The 22823-nt window shown below is 38.9% G+C and overlaps 1 long non-coding RNA gene across 1 annotated transcript; it reads right to left on the bottom strand.

The window, feature by feature from the left end:
* Nucleotides 1-6237: 6237 nt before the first annotated feature.
* On the bottom strand, nt 6238-12515 carry LOC132636625 (uncharacterized). Its single transcript, XR_009581352.1, has 6 exons — nt 10356-12515; nt 9646-9717; nt 8706-8756; nt 7544-7629; nt 6979-7098; nt 6238-6900 (listed from the first exon to the last, which is right to left on the bottom strand). It is a non-coding gene; the product is annotated as an uncharacterized LOC132636625 (long non-coding RNA).
* Nucleotides 12516-22823: the final 10308 nt, after the last annotated feature.

Genomic DNA, 22823 nt, shown 5'->3' on the forward strand with positions numbered 1-22823 from the left:
AACTTGAAGCCTATGGGGATCACCGTGAAGGCATTTCACGGATGATGGAAGAATTTATAAAAATGCATGTTGAGCAAAGTCAAGAAGTGGAGCTACTTGAAATTGCTATCCAAAAATTGAAGGCTGAATTGAATGCAAAGATTGAGGCATGTAATGCTCAATACCAAAGGGTCACGGATTGTAGTTTTGAGTTGGTTTCCAATGAAGAAGTGGTCAAGATTGATTTTCAAGAGCTAATGATGAATTGCCAACCGACCAACAAAAAAATAATGCAAGATGCCGAAATTGAAGAAATGATACTAGAGTTGCATAAAAAAGTTCATGAAATGGTTTTTGAAGACTCTAGTTCATTTTTGGGTGAGGATGTCAAAAATGAAGCGAATTTGAAAATGGAGCGCCTTAGACCACATTCCAACCATTTTTTAACATTATGCTTGGTTAGTGAAATGGAAGTTGAACTAACCGAGCCTATCGAGAATTTTGGAGATGAAGAAGAAAGCGTTTTCATTTTGAAGTTTGCTATGCCAAGAAGACAAAATGGCATGCCTCACTTACGGGCCAAGAAGTGCAAAATGCGACACTCGAGAGTTGACCTCTTTGCTTTCCTACCACCGCCTCATGAGCATCACCGGAATCTTGATTCAAAGTTGGGGCGCCAATTCATAAGCTCCAAATGGCGAGAAAAGTGGTAAAGGTAACCGTCGTGCCGCGACGTTAAATCAAGCGCTTGGTGGGAGGTAACCCATCATTTTAAAAGTTTTAAATCATTCTTGAATTTTTATTTTTTAGAATAAGTTAGTTTATGTTTTTTGACTAATCCGCAAAGTTTCAGAATTTTTGGAGTTGTTTTGAGCATATCGGATTTCCGGATAGCCCCCAAACTAGTAAATGCTGCTAAAAATTTTTTTCCAGCTGTCATAACCTGCGAATCGCAAGTCTGACCTGCGAGTCGCAGGTCATGACAGAGAACAAAAAAAAAAAAATTTTAGGTGACATCACCTGCGACTCGCAGGTCATACCTGCGAATAGCAGGTCGGGTCGCAGGTCGTGACAGAGAGTAAAAAATATATATATTTTTTTCTTTTCCTTACTATTTTATGTTTTGTTTTGATTATGTGCAGTGAGGACACTGCAATGTTTGTAGTTGGGGGTGACATGTGGTAGCTAGCACATTATATTTTGGTTATGCTTTATTTGTGCCCTTGTCAGGCTTGTTTTGTGACTGTCGGTGTGGTTGTGGATAGACATTGTTACAAAAGGAACTTGCTCAAATTTTTGAAAATGCCGTTCTTTTGGCATGTTGTGGATTAGTCACTTTAATTATTTTATTTCCGTTATTAGTTAGGTAGTTTAGGAGTAAAAATGGTGTTGGGATGTGATTTTTTTTTTTTGGTTTTTTTTTTTTGCCCCTTGACTAACTTTTGGCTTACTGTGTACCAACATATTTAAACCTTGGCATATGAATTATTGAATTTTGAAAAAGAAAATGATTGAAGTAAGGATTCGTGTTGTGACTTTTAGACTCAATGTTTGGCTCTTTTGTTCACTAAATAGCCTCTTTAGACTAGAAGTAACTTTTTGAGTTCATTTGTTTCAATTGGGTTTTGGATACATATTTTACTTAGGTTTTCATGTGCCATGTGTGGTGAGGTTTATTTGTGAGTTCTTTTGCATAACTTGTGGTCCAGAACTTGCCCGAAATGTGTTTTAAGGCGAAATCCTAGATTAACTTGGTTTGGAAAATAATATTAGGCCTTCCTTGGATCGTTTTTTTTTTGTGCCCTTAATTTCCTACCCTTGCATATTTCCCCTAGTCAACCCCTTTTGAGCCTTTAACCTTTTCTTTGGCAACCATGTTACAAGTTTTACCCCTTTGTTCTTCATTGACCTATCTTTTGGCATTCTACCTCCCTATGTGTTTTGAAAGTTTAAACATAGGCTAAAAGCCTAAGTTTGGGGGTGATGGTTGATAAAGTGTGATGTGGAAGTTGCTTGAAAGGTGAAAAAAAAAATAGAAAAAAGAAATGAAGGAAGAATAAAGAGTTGTGAATAATAGGAAGACTAGGTGGTGAAATGAAAAGATGAAGAAAATGGTGGAAAAGTTTTAAAGGAAGTGTGCTTTGATTGTTGAAAATTGTAGTGCTTAGGGCGGTTTCCAAATTGTCCCCTACCTTAACCAAAAGCCTACATTACAACCCTTTAAGTCCTAATTGATTTTGAATCAAGTGTGTCTACATTAGTGGAGAAATACATGAAGGGCAAGCTTATGGTACTACTTGTGCATTTGAACATCTTTGTGAGAGAAGAGAGTTAATTCTTTCCATTTAATATCCCATTTGTGTTTTTAATTGCATTTTGTGAGCTTGGGATTCTCTCTTGATTGTGAGGGCACATGAGAATTTAAGTTGTGAATTTGTTCTATTTTCCAATTAAGAGAAATGAACAAAAGAAAGTTGTTTTGTGATAAGGAGACAAATTTTGAAGCTTTAGTGTCATGACTTGATTGCTACTTTGATTAACTTGGTGTTTGAGCACTTGAAATGAAAATGAAGTTTTTGAGAAGAAGTTGGTGAATCATATGTCTTGGATTAACTGTTGGTACCAATCAAAGTCATGTGTTTGTGCTTAAAGTGGACCAATTTTTACTTGGTATGATGTCGATGCACTTTTGAATGGAGTCCTTTGAAGGAAATTATAATTTGATTTGCTTGAGGATAAGCAATAGTTTAAGTTTGGGGGTTTGATAAGTTGGTATTTTACCAACTTATTTCTTCTTTAATCTTAGACTTTTGCTATGTTTTGATTGAGAAAATAGTGCATTGTCGTTTACTTCCATTTTATAGGTTTATGTGATTTAGAAGTGATCGGAAGAAACCAAGTGAAAATAAAGTCAAAAGAGGCCAAATTGGACAAAAACTGCACAGTTTTGCAAAACTGACAAAAGTGGATAGTTTTGCAAAACTGGGACAGATTTGCAAAAAACGGGCAGAACTGCAAATACGAAAATCTGGGGCATATTTTGTCATCTTTTGGACTTGGAAAAATTGGGGAACTACAAAAGGAAGACTAGGGGGCATATCTTGAACATCTTTGGCAGTTTTTCATCAAGCTTTGGAGTCTAGGGTTTCATCTACACCATTGGAGGAGAAGATTGGAACACCTTAATGAGATATTTCTTAAACCTTTTTTCAATTCCTTGCTTTGTATTGTATATCTAAGTGTGTAGTATTTATTTTCTTCACTTGAATCTTGTTTATGGAAATATTCTAGGATTAAAGTGTTGGATGAAACTCTTGTTTTGCTTATGTATTGAATGATTTTTATTGCTATTGAAGTGGGTCTTTGTTGATTTAATTAATCTTGTTCTTTCATGTTTCTTAAGGGATTAGCTAACCCTAAGACTCGCCCATTTACTTTGATTGAGCTCAGAAGAGGAAATCTAGGTTGGGAAAGATTAATTAACAAGAATTTGGGTCATTAAACTCATCTAATAACTTGAGTTCGGAAGAGGATAGTTACTTGAGGTTAAATTGATTGTGCCTAATATCACACTCTAAGGCTTAGAAAAACTTAGAGTGAAATTCATTGATTTGGTTGGAAGACTTTCAATGAGATTTTAGAAATCATTATCTATCAACATAAACCCGCTCTTAGTTGTAAAATTGTAAAATACATTGGATCGTTACTTGAGTGTAATCTCCTATTATCCATGCTTGTGGTCATTGATCATTTTACTTGCTTTCTAGGTTAGTTTACATTTCCACATTAGTTATAATTTTCTCAAACAAAACCAAAATATTTTCTGTCGTTTGGCTTTAGCTTAGTTGGTGAAAGTTCCTTACTTTCTTAATCGCCTAGCATATTGTTCCCTGTGGGATCGACCTCGACTCATAGTTGGGTAAATTATATTGCATACGACCGTGTACACTTTCTCTTTGAAGGACTGGATTTGGACGTTATCAAGTAGGTGCATTAAGTAGTACCTTCACACTCACTAACTTAAATATCTATATACCATCAAAGAATGTGGTGCAGCTGATAGGGCTGCTCCTCCTTTCATCCGAGATTTCGGGTTAGAGCCCTGATTATGGAAAAATTCTTGGTAGGGAGCGCTTTCCCCGAATGGGCCTATGCGACATGAATCTGGATTTAGTCGGGCTCCAATATGGAATCCCGGACACCGAGCGAGAAAAAACAAACTTAAATATCTATAATATTTTACCTAAGTGCTCTTTCCAATATCATGAATTATTCGCAAAGTAACTCTTATTTTGATTACATCAAAGTTATACTTGGATAAGAATTAGATCATTTGCCTTTTAGGATATAATGTAATGGATTAGATGATCAATAAATGTACACAGAGACTCAGTGCGATGGCGGTTGTATATTTGCAAGCGTATAAGGTTGAACTTCTAGCGGCGTAAAAATTTAAGTGCACCGAGAATTTATGTCAAATTAAATTAATGTACAATGATTAAGTAATTTAAAGTAATAAATATATGTATTAATTTATTATAATTAAGCGATATTAGTGTATGTACAAATACATATTATGTATCTGTTGGTTTGATTCAACTATTCGATAGAGATAAATCTTTACCATAATACGTGGGCTTAGCCATTTTTAAGTCCCATAATTGAAAATAAGTCATTGTCATGGACTTTCAAAATTCACAAGTTAGACTAGTCCATGTCAATAGCTGTGAAAACACTAATTGACATTGGCTATTTGAAAGTTGTAACCGTTTCTATCATGTCATCAGGTTCGAGCCCTAAAATTTGAAATTGTCTTTGTTAGGAAGCACCCCCACCTCCCACACATACCCAATGTGAGACTTTCGGCATCTGATTAATTGGGCCTAATATGAATACCCTACATAGGGTGGGAGACAAAAAAAATCATAGTCCACATTGATAAATTCTCTTGACATTTATCGCTTCTAGAACTGATTTTTGGTGCTTTATTATTCTAACATTCTCTTATTCAATTGAGAAGTTTCTCAGATTCGTCTACCAAAGTTCGATAACGTAAAAAAGAAAGAATTATCGAATATCGATGTGTAAGTTCAATTGGTTGTCTAATCGTCATTAGAGTTGAACTTAGTGATTGTAACTTTAAGGTGCAGGGTTACCTAAAACCTTCTAATGTTCACATGCCTAACCAAAAATATTCAATAGAGAAAAAAGCTTTAAGGTACAGGGTTACTCTTTTCCTAACCTTAACTTTCTTTTCCAAGCAAAGCCAAGGTAAAAGGGCACACTTAATGCTTGTAACAATTAAATGACATTAAAGCTTGAAGAGTAAATAGAGAAACATTAACTCACTTCATTAGAAATAAAAATTATTTAATACATAAGCAAAACAAAAGGTTCAATCCAAACTTTAAAAATGTATACTTCCATAAACAAGGTTCAAGTATTGAAATGAAATACTACACACTAAAATATTCAATACGTAGCAAGAGTTAAAGAAATCGATAAAGAATTTCTCCCACTACTAAAAAAACAGTGAAATTCGACCAAAATTTTCGACCACACGCGGTCGAAAAAGGCCAATTTTCGACCAAAATTTCGACCACAAGGCATGGTCGCTAACAGGTAGGGTGAAATTTTTTTCGACCTCACGTGGTAAAAAAATTTCGACCTCACGCGATCGAAATAAGTTTTCTACCTAAATTACGAAAATAAATTTTTTGACCACGTGAGGTCGAAAAAGTTATTTTTTATTTAACTATTAATAAAAAATTTCGACCGCACGCGGTCGAAAATATTATTTTTATACAAATATTCTGAAAATAATAAAAAAATATTTTCAGAATTTCGACCGCATGAGGTCAAAATTTAGCAATATTGTTGCCAGATTTCGACCTCATTAGGTCGAAATTCAAAATGTTGCCCAGATTTTCGACCTCGTGCGGTCAAAATTTTAATTTCTGAGTACAATTTCGACCTTATGAGGTCGAAAAATTATCAATAGCTGGGTGAATTTTTGACCTCATGAGGTCGAAATCTGGAAAAAAAAAATTCCAGCATTCAGCTGCTTTTACAACAGCCCACCTGCCAATCACACTTATCAACCAAATCAACAATGCAATTCATCAACACGTCCAATTCATCAAAGTACTTCTACAATCATAAACTTCACATTCTAAAATCAAATTCAACCTCAAGTTTCAATTTAAAGTACTTCTAAAGATCCTTAAAACTACATTCAAACACTTGAACATCGTAAAGTTAAACAACCATAAACTACTTTCTACATTCAAACACTTAAACATCGTAAAGTTAAAGCATCCATAAACTACTTCCTACAATCAAATTCACCTTCAAAAGTATATCTAATTCGAATTAAAACTATCATAAACAAAAATATACATATCCAAGAAAACATAGCAATATTACAATCCAAAAGTATACGAATCAAAAAAGTCAACGTTGGGTGTTAGAGACATGATCCGATTCCTCCCCACTATCCTCATCAACAAGAGCATGAACTACGTTGTCTTGTGACCTACGTCGTCTACTGGGCTGTGACCTACGAGCATCCCCGGGACACGGGGGAATATGAGAGGGCCCCGAGTTGAGTAAGCTGTCAATTTGGGCCTGCATATGCAACATCCTTGCCTCCGTGGAACTAAGTGTACTTGTTAGTTGACTAACTTTCAGCTTCATTTCTTGGTACTCCTTAGGATCCACTGCCCCTTCAGAAGTAGTACCTACGCCTTGAAGGAACGACGGAAATTGACGACATGCTCGATTAGGCATCCCATAAACTGTCTCATACCTTGTCGGGGGAGCTACCTTCTCCATCCACTTCTGAGCAATTATCTCGTTGGTCATCGACGTCCCGGCTAGCAGACTGGCACAATATTCCAACCTGTGTTGTTGAAACTCGGTCTGAAATTGAAGGATGCAATGTTAGTAGGTAAATTTAGTTCAAACAAAAATAGTTATTATTGGTAGTTAGTGACTTACATAGGTTTGTTGAGCCCTAGGCTCAATCCATTGGTCCGTACCATCAGCGTTCTTCGCCTTCCTCGTGTGAGTAATCTTGAAGACTTCATCTTGAGGTATTTGTTGACCCCTCTCGAGCGTCTACAAATAAATCAAGATTAACAACTAATTTCATGTCCAAAGCAATGGACCCAAGTAAAAATGAAATATGGGAGATATTACTATGTTAAAAATGAAATATGGGAGCCACAAGTAGTCATTTTATGTTGTATTACTGTCACGACCCAACCCTGTAGGCCGCGACTAGTGTCTGTACTGGACACCTAAACGTACCCTATAACCCAAACCAGCATATTAGCAGAATATATCAATATAAACGTAAGTTGGCGTTACTAGTTATCACAGATGAACAGATATAGCACATGGAAGCCGATAAGGCTATCACAGATCATAGCAACCCAAAACATATACAGAACCCACATGTATGTCTACAGACCTCTACAGAACACATCAGAATCATAAGACGGGACAGGGCCCCGTCGTACCCCTGAATAGCATAAGTATGTACAATGGCAAAAGACTGTACCAAAACGTAGGCTCCGAACAATAGAGCACTTCAAGATAGCAGAATATAGTCCTAGGCAGGCAGATCAGCAAATCTGTCGTCTGTACCTGCGCGGCATGAAAACAAAGCCCCCGAAGAAAGGGGGTCAGTACAGAATATGTACTGAATATGTAAAGCCCGAAGTACAGAAACAAAATCATAGTCAAAACAGAACTTGCAGAAAATGAGTGTAATATGCAGATTATCAAATGCATATTTCCAGAACATAATGAACGTATGCAGAAACATATGCCATATCATATCCGGCCCCCGTCAAGGGACACGGTGAACAGAACGTGGTCGCCACCCCGACACTGGCGCCACAACACATCATGCTCCAGAATAGGGAATAACCCCGTAACATAACATATCATATCAGATGGCCATATCATATCATATCATATCAGATCAAATCAAAATGTATGTACATGGCACAACATACTCCACAACCCATGTACACGTATACCTGCCCCCTCACCATCGAGGCATGGCGAACAATGCAATGGAATGCGCTTGATTACATATCCTGGCCCGGGCTCAGTGGGGGAAACATTGAGGCATCCATGAATGGAGTAGTGAGAAACTAAATGCAATATAAAATACCGTATATTTCTAGAGACTCAATAAGACATATCGAAATAATGAAATCGGACAGAATCATAGTAAGTGTATTTCGGATGTCATAATAAGTTACGGAGAAATAATCTTTCTGAGGTCGCTTCCATATTCCAAAACGGTTTACAAGACTCACGAGAACTATCAAAACAATTTTCCTTTAGTAGCTAGAAGGATAGTGAAAACGTTTCATTTTACATGGCTTGGAAATAAGTCATTAGAACAATAGAGACAAGTCGGGAATCGTGGGCCCACCTCGGGTCAACTAAAGCGATGGGCGCCAATTACGTATATTAAGTGTATGGAGTCACCTATGGAGGTTCTAGGGACATTCCCTAACTTTCAAGGCAATTTGAGAAAGCTTGCACAATTCTTTCAACAAAACATACAATTAGTATTCAATTCTATTGAATGAAAAAGGGACATTTTCAAACGCGGATTCCGATGAACAGAATACTTTCCGAGGCTCAAATCCGATCCTAGTACACCTAGGACATGCCAAGAGAAGGAAAGGGATAGCTTTACATACCTTTTTCGCCCTTTACGCTAGTCCAAATTCAATTCCCGTTTCGTCAAAAATCTGCAATTGGTCACATTTACCAATTATCAATTTCAAGCCTTTAGAACTTGAATCTTAACTTATACTTTTCTACAAAAATTTGGGCAGCATCTCCCCTATACATATAACACCCCCGAGAATTTAACTCGGCCAAAATAATTCAACAACAACACCAACAATCATCACAAAACACAATATAACATAACTAGTCTCCTTTCCAACATAGTGCAATAGTTTTCATTCCAACTTCACATTTTCAAATCAATACCAACCTTCTCATATTCATTTGCTAATCAAGATCATTACAATACAATTTGGAAACACTTCATATCATTTCTACAAAATATTCACAAAATATACAAAGTATACAAATTTTCCACCAAAACCATAATCCATCCAAAACTTTTAATCTTCAACATACATATTCATAACATATTTCCATCTTCCAATTTCATCAACAATCATCATAATTTGCACCTTAACAACCTCATTTCCATAATGTCACAAAATTATTCTAAAGTGACATAATCTTCTACATTCCAATTCAATACCGACTAGAAACATTTAACCTTCATTTACATTATAAGAATCACAACAACACAACTAACATATTAAACAAAATTAATTCATTCCCATTTCTTCATGAAGTACCACACGGCCAACACCCCATTTCCAACTTCAACTAAATTCATTCAACTTTCATTTTCCAATATAAAGTCCACCACAACTACAACTAGAATACAACATAAAATTCAACTCATCTCATCTATACAACATTACACACACACGACTACATATATATATATACACCCACTTTTCCAACTTCCATACTTTCATCAATTCTACTCATTTCTACATACTACAACATAAACAAACCTTCATAACATCATAAAAAGGGATAAATTCTTACCTTTTTCTCCTATCGTCTTCACTTGAACAAGTTGTTATATTGATGAACCAAGCTCTTTATCTTCCAAAATAGCTACACCAAGTTGTAAAGGACCCTTAATTTAGTAGGAAAACCACAAAATAATAATTTTTGGATCAAGATTTTGAGGGGTGATTTTTGGGAGTGTATGGCCGAATGGCCTTCAAGGTTTTTGCTCTTGTTCTTGTTTTGCTCTTTCTTTGATTCTTGAAGTTTCTAATAGATAAAGACTTCCTATAATAATTTAGTACATGGAAAAAATGTGTTAGTCTTGGTGGGCTTGGCCATACATGGCCGGCCACCCCCTATATATTGGGCCTTAATTTTTCATCCATTTTTTTTAGCCCAATGACTTATGGATCACATTTTGTAATTCCCGAAATTAATTTCCGAAATTCCAATTTTGCCCTTGGCCTTCCTTATCACTTCCACATTAATATTCGTTCATAAACAACTCATGTATTAATTAAAATCACTTATGGCCTTATTTCTTACAAGTCAAAATTATTTCTAATTTTCCAAATGTGCGAGAACACGGGATATAACATCCTCCCCCCCCTTTGAACATTCGTCCTCGAATGTTAGATTAGTCTTATAAGGCCTGTAAGTACTTCGGGAGTGTTTCTTTTCATGGTCAGCACAATTGATACACATTCGTTATTGAACATAACCAAGTAAGGAATTTAGATTACCTGTGGGCATAGGGAACAAGTGAGGATACTTCTTCTTCATTTCTTCTTCAGCTTCCCAGGTCATCTCCTCCCTGTTATTATTCCGCCACAGCACCTTAACGGAAGCTACGTCTTTATTCCGTAATATTCTTACCTGGCGGTCCAGAATGGCTACAGGCTGCTCTTCGTACGATAGTTCCTCCGTCACCTGAATATCATCTGCTGGAAATATTCTGGAAGGATCACCGACACATTTACGGAGCATGGATACATGAAATACCGGATGTACCTTTTCCAAATCAGATGGTAGATCTAGCTCATAGGCGACATTCCCAATTTTTCGAATAATCTGATAAGGCCCAATATATCGCGGACTAAGCTTACCCTTTTTGCCAAATCGCATCACGCCTTTCATAGGCGATTCCTTCAAGAATACCCAATCACTAACCTGAAACTCCAAAGGTCGACGCCGTTTATCAACATATGATTTCTGTCGACTCTGGGCCGCTAATAGTCGCTCTCGGATGAGTTTCAACTTATCAACGGCCTGTTGGATCATATCTGGGCCTATTAGTTCTGTTTCGCCAACATCAAACCAGCCGATCGGTGACCTGCATTTCCTGCCATACAGAGCCTCGTATGGTGCCATCTGGATACTAGAATGGTAGCTGTTATTATAAGCAAACTCTATCAACGGCAGATGATCATCCCAGCTACCTCTGAAATCAATAACACAGGCCCGCAACATATCTTCTAGCGTCTGTATAGTGCGCTCGGCCTGTCCGTCACTCTAAGGATGGAATGTTGTTCTTAGACTCACCTGAGTCCCTAATCCTTCCTGGAAAGATCTCCAGAAGTTAGCCGTGAACTGGGCACCTCTGTCAGTGATAATAGATATAGGAACTCCGTGAAGTCTCACTATTTCCTTAATATAAAGCCTGTCATAATCCTCAGCTGAATAAGTAGTTCTGACGGGGAGAAAATGGGCTGATTTTGTCAGCCTATCAACAATAACCCATATGGAGTCATACTTCCGTGGAGTGCGAGGCAAACCCGTAATGAAATCCATATTAATTATCTCACACTTCCATGTCAGAATTTCCATTTCCTGCAATAGTCCACCCGGCTTCTGATGTTCAATCTGGACCTGTTGGCAATTCGGACACTAGGCAACGAACTATGCGATATCCCGTTTCATGCCATCCCACCAGTATAGGCATCTGAGGTCATGATACATTTTCGTCGATCCAGGATGAATAGAATAGCGAGCATAGTGTGCCTCGCTCATAACCTGCTACCGTAGCCCTGCTATATCAGGTACACACAACCTGCTTCTGTACAATAATGTTCCGTCCGGTGTAAACTCGAACGGAGTCCTCTCCTTTTCATGGGTTGTGTCTCTGTACTGTGCTAAAACAGGATCTTCATATTGGTGCCGCTTAATATCTTCCCTAATAGATGATTCAGAAACCCCTCGGACAGAAATCCGCGTACCTCCAGAATCGGCCAGACAAACCCCAAGGTTAGCCAACTGGTGAATATCACGTACTATCTCTTTCCTGTCTGGTTGCAAATCTTCCAAGCTGCCCATAGACTTGCGGATGAGTGCATCTGCAACAACATTGGCTTTACCCGGATGATACAGAATATCGACATCATAGTCTTTCAGCAGCTCCAGCCACCTCCTCTGCCGCAAATTCAGCTCCTTCTGCTTAAAAATATATTGGAGGCTCTTATGATCTGTATAAATATCAACATGGACACCATATAGATAGTGCCTCCATATCTTCAAGGCGTGGATTACCGCTGCTAGCTCCAGATCGTGAGTAGGATAATTCTTTTCATGCTTTTTGAGCTGCCGGGAAGCGTAGGCTATAACTCTGCCGTGCTGCATCAATACACAGCCTAACCCCACACCAGAAGCATCACAATAAATAACATACCCATCTAGTCCCTTTGGAAGAGTCAGGACTGGAGCTGTAGTCAACTTCTCTTTCAGCAACTGGAAACTTCGTTCACAAGCACTTGTCCACTGGAACTTAGCTCCTTTCTGAGTTAGCCTCGTTAAAGGCGCTGAAATCGAAGCAAACTTTTCCACAAATCTTCTGTAATAGCCTGCCAATCCCATAAAACTACGTACCTCCGTGGGCGTCGTAGGTCTAGGCCAATTCTTTACGGCCTCAATCTTCTGTGTGTCCACCCGGACACCATCAGCTGCAAAGATATGTCCCAAGAATGCCACTGAAGCCAGCCAGAATTCGCATTTAGAGAATTTTGCATATAATCTCTGATGTCGAAGCACCCCAAGTACCGCTCTCAGATGATATGCGAGTTCCTCCTCTAACCGAGAATAAACTAGAATATCATCAATAAACACAATCACGAACATATCCAAGAACGGCCTGAATACCCGGTTCATCAGATCCATAAATACCGCTGGAGCATTAGTCAGCCCAAAAGACATCACTCTGAATTCATAATGCCCGTAGCGGGTCTGAAATGTTGTCTTAGGAATATCAGCCTCTCGTACCCGTACCTGGTGATAGCCTGACCGCAGATCTATCTTTGAAAAACACTTAGCGCCCTGCAACTGATCAAACAAATCATCAATTCTGGGGAGGGGGTATTTATTCTTTATGGTTACCTTATTTAGCTGCCGATAATCAATACACATACGCAGCGACCCATCTTTCTTCCGTACAAATAATACCGGGGCTCCCCAAGGCAAAGTGCTGGGTCTGATGAAGCCTTTTTCTAACAGATCCTTCAGCTGCTCTTTCAATTCTTTTAATTCTGCAGGTGCCATTCTGTACGGGGGAATAGATATAGGCTGAGTATCTGGCAGCAAATCAATAGTAAAATCTATCTCCCGCTCCGGAGGAAGACCTGGAAGCTCATCCGGGAATACATCTGGAAATTCACTAACCACTGGGACTAACTGAAGAGTCGGTGCTTCTGCTTTCAAGTCTTGTACACGAACCAGATGATAAATATACCCTTTTCTGATCATCTTCCTCGCCTTAAGGTATGAAATAAACTTACCTTTCGGCGATGCTGTATTACCTGCCCACTCTATAACTGGCTCCCCGGGAAACTAGAAACGAACCACCTTTTTCTGGCAATCAACATTAGCATAACAGGAAGCTAGCCAGTCCATACCCATAATAACATCGAATTCAATCATATCTAACTCCACCAGATCTGCCTTAGTATCTCAGCCACATACAATTACAGAACAGTCTTTATATACCTGTCTCGCTATAATAAAGTCCCCAATCGGTGTGGATACTTCAAATGGCTCTATAGGTTCGGGCGTTATACCAATTTTACTAGCGACGAGAGGGGAAATATATGACAGAGTCGAACCTGGATCAATCAATGCATATACAGACCGAGAGAAGACCAATAATGTACTTGTAACAACATTTGGCGACGCCTTCTGATCCTGGCGGCTGGCCAAATCATAAATGCGGTTCGAAGGACCGCTAGTACTGGAAACTCGACCACGGCCTCTACCGCGACCTGCTGGTGCTGATGTACCCGGCCTCGTAGGGCGCATAGCCACTGAAGAAGATGATGACCCAACGGCTGATCCGGTAGGCTGCGCTGCACCGCCCAAATTACCCTTATACGGGCAATCTCTCACAGAATGGCCCTGGCGGCCACATGAAAAACAAGCACCTGTGGCCCGGTAGCACTCTCTAGGATGGTATCTCCCACAATAAGAACACTGAGGCCTGGGTGGCCTCATCTAGCCGGAACTCCTGTCTACTCGCGAACCTGAAGCCCTAGAGCTCTGGCCTGCTCCTGAATACCCTGGGCTATCAAATCTCCGGCCTGTAAACTGTGGAGGTGTACTCTGTGCCGGCTGGGAAGACTGTCTTCTAGTCTGCTGCTGCTGCTGGGGCTGCCTGCTCCGAAAATCCCCAGAATACCCAGCGGATCTGGCCCTCTTAGGCCGTCTCCAATCCTGGCTCCTGTCAGGCTGATGTCCCTTGTGCCGGTCCTCCATACCCTGGGAATGTGCCTGTATACGGGCAATATCCATACCAGGTTGAGCGGCCAACACCAAACAACTGTCGACCAAATAATCGTCTAGCCCCAAAATATACCGGTGCATCCTGTCAGTCATAGTAGCTACCATAGCAGGTGCATATCGGGCCAATGAGTCAAACTCCAAACTATAATCTCGGACGCTGCGGCCTCTCTGTCTCAGCAATAAAAATCTGTCAGCCCTAGCTCGCCGTAACTCCGGAGGCAGAAAATGGCCAAGAAAAGCCTCAGTAAACTCATCCCAGACTGTTGGGGGAGCATCGTCGCCTCTGGATAACTCCCAGGACTCGTACCAATTAGCTGCTACATCATATAACCGGTATGAAGCCAACTCCACTGACTCGGTCGCAGAAGCCTTAATCAAGTGTAACGTACGCCGTATCTTTCTGATAAACTCCTGGGGATCCTCCTCGGGCTTTGTCCCGAATAACTCTGGAGGATTACAGGTCAGGAACTCCCGAGCTCTCGAACTGTCACGTCTGTCTACACGGTCACCTCCCAATCCGTGCCTCTGAACCTGTCCCAATACCAATATGGTCAGCAACTGGACCGCATCTCTCAGGGCCCTATCCTATGATCCTGGCTGTGGAGCTGGGGGCTCAGGTACTGGAGCCTCTGGGGCTACTGGTGAAGCCGCCCCCTGATCCATAGTGGCAGCGGCTGGTGCTCCAGACTCCTCTGATGATGATGACGTAGCAGAGTCTGCTGGCCGGGGCGCAGTATCACGCATAATCTGAGCAAGGGTCAGGGTAACTTTCTGAGCACGGCTAGTTCTCCGGCCGCTACTGACTTGCCCTTCTGGGCAGCTGTCGCCTTTTTCGGAGGCATGGCTAAAAACAAAACAATTCGTTAGGGAGGAATCATCCTGATAATATCGCTCTATCGCACGATCTAAGATAAGAAGGAAGGGTAGCATCCTAAATGCCCTGTAGCCTCCTGTTTATAGGTGTGGTGCACAACACACCGATAAACAAGACTCTACTAGACACGGTCTGTAGACACTCCGAGGACGAACCGCTCTGATACCACTTTTGTCACGACCCAACCCCGTAGGCCGCGACTAGTGTCCGTGCTGGACACCTAAACGTACCTTATAACCCAAACCAGCATATTGGCAGAATATATCAATATAAACGTAAGTTGGCGTTGCTAGTTATCACAGATGAACAGATATAGCACATGGAAGCCGATAAGGCTATCACAGATCATAGCAACCCAAAACATATACAGAACCCACATGTATGTCTACAGACCTCTACAGAACACATCAGAATCATAAGACGGGACAGGGCCCCGTCGTACCCCTGAATAGCATAAGTATGTACAATGGCAAAAGACTATACCAAAACGTAGGCTCCGAACAATAGAGCACTTCAAGATAGCAGAATATAGTCCTAGGCAGGCAGATCAGCAAATCTGTCGTCTGTACCTGCGCGGCATGAAAACGCAGCCCCCGAAGAAAGGGGGGCCAGTACGGAATATGTACTGAATATGTAAAGCCCGAAGTACAGAAACAAAATCATAGTCAAAACAGAACTTGCAGAAAATGAGTGTAATATGCAGATTATCAAATGCATATTTCCAGAACATAATGAACGTATGCAGAAACATATGCCATATCATATCCGGCCCCCGTCAAGGGACACGGTTAACAGAACGTGGTCGCCACCCCGACACTGGCGCAACAACACATCATGCTCCAGAATAGGGAATAACCCCGTAACATAACATATCATATCAGATGGCCATATCATATCATATCAGATCAGATCAAATCAAAATGTATGTACATGGCACAACATACTCCACAACCCATGTACACGTATACCTGCCCCCTCACCATCGAGGCATGGCGAACAATGCAATGGAATGCGCTTGATTACATATCCTGGCCCGGGCTCAGTGGGGGAAACATTGAGGCATCCACGAATGGAGTAGTGAGAAACTAAATGCAATATAAAATACCGTATATTTCCAGAGACTCAATAAGACATATCGAATGACAAATCGAAATAATGAAATCGGACAGAATCATAGTAAGTGTATTTCGGATGTCATAATAAGTTACGGAGAAATAATCTTTCTGAGGTCGCTTCCATATTCCAAAACGGTTTACAAGACTCACGGGAACTATCAAAACAATTGTCCTTTAGTAGCTAGAAGGATAGTGAAAACGTTTCATTTTACATGGCTTGGAAATAAGTCATTAGTACATTAGAGACAAGTCGGGAATCGTGGGCCCACCTCGAGTCAACTAAAGCGATGGGCGCCAATTACGTATATTAAGTCTATGGAGTCACCTATGGAGGTTCTAGGGACATTCCCTAACTTTCAAGGCAATTTGAGAAAGCTTGCACAATTCTTTCAACAAAACATACAATTAGTATTCAATTCTATTGAATGAAAAAAGGACATTTTCAAACGCGGATTCCGATGAACAGAATACTTTCCGAGGCTCAAATCCGATCCTAGTACACCTAGGACATGCCAAGAGAAGGAAAGGGATAGCTTTACATACCTTTTTCGCCCTTTACGCTAGTCCAAATTCAATTCCCGTTTCGTCAAAAATCTGCAATTGGTCACATTTACAAATTATTAATTTCAAGCCTTTAGAACTTGAATCTTAACTTATACTTTTCTACAAAAATTTGGGCAGCATCTCCCCTATACATATAGCACCCCCGAGAATTTAACTCGGCCAAAATAATTCAACAACAACACCAACAATCATCACAAAACACAATATAGCATAACTAGTCTCCTTTCCAACATAGTGCAATAGTTTTCATTCCAACTTCACATTTTCAAATCAATACCAACCTTCTCATATTCATTTGCTAATCAAGATCATTACAATACAATTTGGAAACATTTCATATCATTTCTACAAAATATTCACAAAATATACAAAGTATACAAATTTTCCACCAAAACCATAATCCATCCAAAACTTTTAATCTTCAACATACATATTCATAACATATTTCCATCTTCCAATTTCATCAACAATCATCATAATTTGCACCTTAACAACCTCATTTCCATAATGTCACAAAATTATTCTAAAGTGACATAATCTTCTACATTCCAATTCAATACCAACTTAAACCATTTAACCTTCATTTACATTATAAGAATCACAACAACACAACTAACATATTAAACAAAATTAATTCATTCCCATTTCTTCATGAAGTACCACACGGCCAACACCCCATTTCCAACTTCAACTAAATTCATTCAACTTTCATTTTCCAATATAAAGTCCACCACAACTACAACTAGAATACAATATAAAATTCAACTCATCTCATCTATACAACATTACACACACACGGCTACATATATATATATACACACCCACTTTGCCAACTTCCATACTTTCATAAATTCTACTCATTTCTACATACTACAACATAAACAAACTTTCATAACATCATAAAAAGGGATAAATTCTTACCTTTTTCTCCTATCTTCTTCACTTGAACAAGTTGTTATATTGATGAACCAAGCTCCTTATCTTCCAAAATAGCTACACCAAGTTGTAAAGGACCCTTAATTTAGTAGGAAAACCACAAGATAATAATTTTTGGATCAAGATTTTGAGGGGTGATTTTTGGGAGTGTATGGCCGAATGGCCTTCAAGGTTTTTGCTCTTGTTCTTGTTTTGCTCTTTCTTTGATTCTTGAAGTTTCTAATAGATAAAGACTTCTTATAATAATTTAGCACATGGAAAAAATGTGTTAGTCTTGGTGGGCTTGGCCATACATGGCCGGCCACCCCCTATATATTGGGCCTTAATTTTTCATCCATTTTTTTTGAGCCCAATGACTTATGGATCACATTTTGTAATTCTCGAAACTAATTTTCGAAATTTCAATTTTGCCCTTGGCCTTCCTTATCACTTCCACATTAATATTCTTTCATAAACAACTCATGTATTAATTAAAATCACTTATGGCCTTATTTCTTACAAGTCAAAATTATTTCCAATTTTCCAAATGTGCGAGAACACGGGATATAACAATTACACTCGCTTTGAACATCTTGTATTAAACACGTCTTGTATGTTTGTTAAGTGTAATGAAATTTCATCTCATAGGACTGTCTTGGACATCCATATTATATGGTTTTTTTTGTTGATCCTTACACAACAATTATACTAATTCAAGCAAGGGTTAGAATAAAGAATCTACAAAAAAATGTTATCTCCATTCCATATATGTTTTTATTTTAAACTGATCATAGTATTTCCAACAACTTCAAGTGCCAAAATCTTACTTGTTGTTTCACTCTCGTGTTCTCAGTATCTTCTTTGTGATTGGTAATAGTGATTCTCTTTATTCCAAAGTTCTTTTCTTTTTTCCATTGTGTGTGTATCTGAGTTTTTTTTCCTATTATACAGAAGCTACAATGAGCTATTCCTAAAACCTAATGGATGATGAGAATGAGAAATTTATTAGAAGAATGAATCCACCAAGTTTCTTGCTATTATTTTGTTAATTTTTCCTTTATTCTTTAACTGTCACTTCAATGTTCATGGCATTTACTCTAACTTCATTGGTCTTTTTGTCAAAGTTGTAATTGACAATGAATCTTGCAAAAATGCCAATTTTTAGGATGTGTGGACACTTGCTCAATCTTTCCATATCTCCTCCTTTTACTTTATTTGGAGAAGTATGAAGTATGAACAAACAAGGTCTATTGTGTGTTCTCAATTCAAAAGGTTCAATTTTTTTAATTCAAAATCATGATACAGAATTGTGGGGCTGCAATATTGTCGGGTATTCTTTTGTTTTTTAATGGGGTTTTCCTGTTCTTGAATCAACAATGTTTCTTTATGCTTACACTAATCAAGATTCTGGTTTTAATCTTTAAGGTTATTTGTGTTTATCTGGGCTTAAAATGTTCATTCCAAGATGCTGAAAGGTGACTTATTATAGTGGATAGTCCCTTTGTCCTTTAGACAAATTTCAGGGGCATATTTTCACTTGTGTATCAACTGGCTGTTCTTGCTTGAAATGAGGGATAGGCATTAGAGAAATATGGCAGTAATGATGAGAAATCTAGCGGTTCCTGAGAAAATTCTTTGGCATAATGTATGTGGAGAGTATGGATAGGAGTTGGCATGTTAGCTATGTCACACCACGGCTGTGTTCGACTCCTAGCATTTTATTTAAAATCTATTTTGAAGAATCCATACTCATTCATACAGTTTTGACACTTGTATGTAGAGGCAAAGAAGATGGTTAAACTTCAAATTTTCTCTTCTTCATACAATGGAGATGCTGCTGCTTGGGACTTCAGCTATATTGGAACTAAGCATTCCCAAAATTTACCAAGAAAAATAGAATTGGGAGACTATTTCAAAGGCAATGTTCGAAACAAATTGTAAAAGATGTGAAACACTTGGTGTCTAAATGATGTGCTTGGGAGAGGTATTTCTTGTGAAGTTGCTGAACGTCCACCTATTTGGACTCCGCGGAGCCTTATGATAAATCTATACAAAGATTTGGATATGCAGGATCAGCCATAACTGATCCGACGTTTTTAAAGGGTTTGTAGGAATCAAGACCAGCAAAAAAGCTGGTCAACCAGCAGAAAAAATAGCACCAAACTGGTTTTAACCAGCAAGCCAAAAAATGAAAAAAAAAAAAAAAACAGCAAAGCAGCAGAGAAAAACAGCCCAAAAAATTGGTAAACCAACAGGAAAAAATACTAAACCAGCAGAAAAATAACACCAAACAAGCAGAAAACAGCAATGCAGCAGAAACAAACAGAAGAAAAACAGCAACAAAAAACAACAGAGAAACCCAAAAAAAAAAACAGCTTCATCCTAAACTGTTTTTAACCAGCAAACCAAAAAAAAAAAAAAAAAACAAAGCAGCAGAGAACTAACCTAACCAAAGCAATGGAAAGATAAAATTGAATAATAGACAATGAAAGCTAAATAGGGTTACATACCAGCTTCATCCTAACGTTCTCATGGCTGGTGGCCCCACTAGTGTGTCGAAATCCACCCTTATCTGAGGCCCTGGCCTTCTTCCCATTTTCGCTTTGCTTTAAAAACGTCGGATCGGTTGCCCAGAAGTGCAACAGTTTCTTCCAATTATCATCACGAATCCACTTAGGCTGCAGGACTTTTTGACGGGCTCTACGTAACGCATGCTTAAGTATATTCCCCGCCTTTTTCTCGAAATTTTGCGCTACTAGTGTCTCATGTTCCGGGTTCCAAAAACACTTTTCCTGCAATGAAATTAAAATGTTTTCATTAATATATATGGAACATTCCATAAACAATCAACAAATAGTTATATTATCTTACTACAAATAATAAATACCCTGAATTCTAGAAACATCTGCTTCTTCAGATCCACCGGCACCTTGCCCCAAGACAAAATGGCGCCTCTATAGAGTGATTTGACTGACTATGAAACCCTTTTAGTTGCTTTGCATAGACAGAAGCTGCATCAAAACCAAAGAATTAATTTAAATATTACCTTAGACGTTTTAGAATAAAGTAAATAACTTAAGAAAATTCAATATACTTACCCGTATCCAACTGGCTTGATTATAAGACGACCATACCCATCAACTGTCTCGATGTCTCCTGGTCGGGGAGATTCTTCGTCAGAATCAGAGCTACTTTCTTGAGGCTCCGACGTCACAACATTTGGGTTATATGAGGTCGATGGCTGTGACACAATCGGGCTGGGTGTAAGCAGTCGGAGTACCGCTCATATTCGCTCGCTGTGATACATGATAATAATCAGGGAGGCCATGTGAGATAGTGCGTAGTGTGCCAGGGGACTGAGATCGACTCTGTGGTTCTGTTTGGGCCTGAGGCCAAAAAAATGGGTGTGCGTTCACATGACTGGTCGGCTGACTCCATGCCAACCCATTGAAGTCCTCATAATGTGGCAATGGAGGGCCACGTGGTGAGATGCACGGGAGTGGAGATCGATCTCTGCCAGGAATCCTAAGGGTTCCGGGCACTAGGCCCTCTGGTGGTATAAACAAAGGCTTCTTTTTTGACTTTTTTGGGGCTTTAGCAATACCTTTGCCCCTATTATCACCCGCTATCTACAAAATAAAAAAAACACGGTTAGAAACAATGGTGAACAAGATAGACATACTAGTACAGAGAAGAGCAGAACAGTGTACCAACTGTATCAGTTACAAATCAGCATTAGTTTTTACTTCTTGAACTTGTAATGCATAATGCTTTGACTTCCATCAATTTCCAATGCACACTAATCAAACCAAGGAGATTATAAAATTGCAAGACACAGGAAATGAGTTACTCTCATTATTATTTCTCTAAAAGATGAGATAATATCAAAAAAAAAAAAAAAAAAGTAGTCAGCCTTCCGAATTTGTTGAAGTTGAACCTTTCTACTGCTAGTAGCCAAACATCTCAAGCTTATTGTCATCACCAACACAATAATAAAACAGAAGCTGCATCAAAACCAAAGGATATAAGAGATGTTGCAGTTCATCTAGTGCACCAGGTTGCATTTCAGCAGTGGAACATCATGAACATCTTACTAGCAAATGGAGAATCACAGGCAGCAAATGGACTTTATTTTTAAAAAAACAAAAAAAACAGCCCTGTTAAATGGAGGGGACTGAGATTAGATACAGGAAACTACTTAATTTGTACTACATGAAGAAACTACAAAAGAAGAAGGGCAAGTCTGGAGCTGGCAGAGCTGCTTAATTTGTACCTCTTCAATTTTTGAAACTAATTTATGTGTTTTCTTTTTACCCGTTAATTGAGCCGAGGGTCTTTCGGAAACAGCCGCCCTACCTTTCAAGGTGGGGGTTAGGTTTGCGTACACTCTACCCTCCCCAGACCCCACATATTGGGATTATACTGGGCTTGTTGTTGTTGTTGTTGTTGTTGTTGTTGTTGTTGTTGTTGTTGTCTTTTTACCCGTTATTCAAATTTTTTTTGTCAGGGGCATTTTGGTTGCAGCTGGACTCGTTTCATCAGGGGCATTTTGGTGGGAAAAGACCAGAAAAACAGAACCTGTTTATGCTACTGATCTTATCCATATGAGAAATGATGTGGTTTTGGCTGGTATAGAGGCACACAAGCACTACATGCAGGAAATTAAGCTACTATCTGGAGATTGGAAGCAATATTATTGCAGTTGGAAGGCAACATGGAATTCATTCAGAGATCCTACATAACTCATAATTGCATAACTCATAATTGCATAAAATTATCAAACAATACACAACAAGCCTAACTCGTAATTACATAAAATTATCAGCAGTACACAACAACCATAACTTGTAATACAAATGGAAGCTTAAGTATTTGAATACTAATAAGTCTTCCATTAATCAACTAAATAAAACGACACATATTTAACAGTTCTAAAATGAAAAACATGTTAATTTTCATCACTTTCTTCCTCGTCTGACCAC

This window comes from Lycium barbarum, chromosome 4, assembly GCF_019175385.1.
Source record: "Lycium barbarum isolate Lr01 chromosome 4, ASM1917538v2, whole genome shotgun sequence".
Classification (NCBI taxonomy): domain Eukaryota; kingdom Viridiplantae; phylum Streptophyta; class Magnoliopsida; order Solanales; family Solanaceae; genus Lycium; species Lycium barbarum.